We start from the raw sequence: 2,059 nt of genomic DNA, 5'->3' as shown, positions 1-2,059 counted from the left end.
TACCTTTTTTGAATCAAAACCTTAATTTTATGTTTTCTTTTAGTAATATCTACTATTTTTTCCGTTTTGAATTAAAATCCGAATTCTATGACTTGCTTTTGGAATGTCTTCTATTTTTTAAGTTTTCAATCAAAACCCTAATTCTATGTTTTCATTTCGGAATGTCTCCTAATTTTGAATTAAACCCCTAATCCTATGTTTTATATTCGTATTGTCTAATGTTTTTGAATCAAAGCTCTAATACATTGTTTTCTTTTCTGAATTTCTCCTATTTTCCAAATTTGAATCAAAAGCCTTATCTTATGTTTTCTTACCATAATATCTCATATTTTCCAATCAAAACTCTTATCATTAATATTTTTTTTGGAATGTCTCATTTTTTTATTCAAAACCCTAATCTTATGTTTTTTACTCAAAATCTTAATCCTATGTTTTCTTTTCTTATTGTCTAATGTTTTTGAATAAAAACCTTAATACTATTTTTTCTTTTGTGAATTCATCATATTTTTCAATCAAAACCCTAATCACAAGTTTTTTTTGGAATTTCTCCTATTATTGAATCAAAAACCCTACTTATATGTTTTTTTATAGTAATGTCTCCTATTTTTCAATAAAAACCCTAAGCCAATGTTTTCTTCTAGGAAGGCCTAAATGTCTCCTATCTTTCAAACAAAACCTGAATCCAATGTTTTCTTTTTTTAATGGCTCCTATTTTTTAATCAAACCCCTAATTCTATGTTTTTGTTTGGAAAGCTCTACTACTTTTGAATCAAAACCCTAATTCTACATTTTCTTTCCAAAATGTCGCATATTTTTTGGTTTTCAATAAAAAACTTAATCCTATGTTTTCTTTTCGTAATGTCTAAAATTTTGCAAACAAAACCCGACTCTTATGTTTACTTTTCTTAATATCTCATATCTATAATTTTGAATCAAAACAATAATATTATGTTTTCTTTTAGGAATATCTACTATTTTTTAATTAAAAAAATAATCGTATGTTTTGTTTTAGTCATGTCTCATATTTTTCAATCAAAAACCCTAATCTTATGTTTTCTTTTGGGAATGTCTGTAATTTTTTAATTAAAACAATAATCCTATTTTTTTCTTTTTGAAATGTCTCATATTTTTCAATCAAAATACTAATTCTATGTTTTCTTTTCAGAATGTCTACTCTTTCGAATCAAAACCGTAATCCTATATTTTCTTATTGTAATGCCTCCTAATTTTCATTCAAAACTTTAATCCTTTGTTTTCTTATAGTAATGTCTCCTACTTTTCAATCAAAACCCTAATTCTATGTTTTTTTTTCGAAATGGCTACTATATTTTAACCACAAACCTATTCCTATGTTTTCTTTTCGTAATGCCTCCTATTATTTAATTAAAATCCTAATGTTATATTTTCCTTTCAGAATGACTCCAATTTTTTAATTAAAACCATAATCTTATGTTTTCTTTTCGTACTATTAATATTACCTATCTTTTAATCAAAACAGTAGAGCTATCTTTTTGCAATGCCTTCTCTATATTTTGGAATAATAATCCTATTCCTTATCCTATCATTTATCTTCATAATATGTCCAATTTTTTAATCAAAACATTATTCCTCGATTTTCTTTTCCGAATGTGTCCTATTTTTCAGTTTTCAATCAAAACCATAATTCCTTGTTTTTTTCCTGAATATCTCATTTTTTTTAATCAAAACCCTAATCCTATTTTTTGTTTTGGGAATATCTACTAATTTTTAATCAAAGCCATAATCCGATTTTTTTCTTTTTTGGAATTTCTCATATTTTTCAATCAAAACCTAGATCCTATGTTTTGTTTTCGGAATGAGTCCTATTTTTCAATCCAAACCCTAATCCTAAATTTTTTTTAAATGATTCATATTTTTTAATCAAACACCTAATCTTATGCTTTCTTTTTGGAATGTTTGGTATTTTTTAATTAAAATAGTAATCCGATGTTTTCTTTTCGAAATATCTCATATTTTTCAATCAAAACCCTAATCCTTTGTTTTCTTTTTGGAATGTCTACTTCTTTTGAATCAAAACCCT

This window comes from Dioscorea cayenensis, chromosome 20, assembly GCF_009730915.1.
Source record: "Dioscorea cayenensis subsp. rotundata cultivar TDr96_F1 chromosome 20, TDr96_F1_v2_PseudoChromosome.rev07_lg8_w22 25.fasta, whole genome shotgun sequence".
NCBI lineage: Eukaryota > Viridiplantae > Streptophyta > Magnoliopsida > Dioscoreales > Dioscoreaceae > Dioscorea > Dioscorea cayenensis.
Note: the sequence above shows the minus strand (reverse complement) of the source record.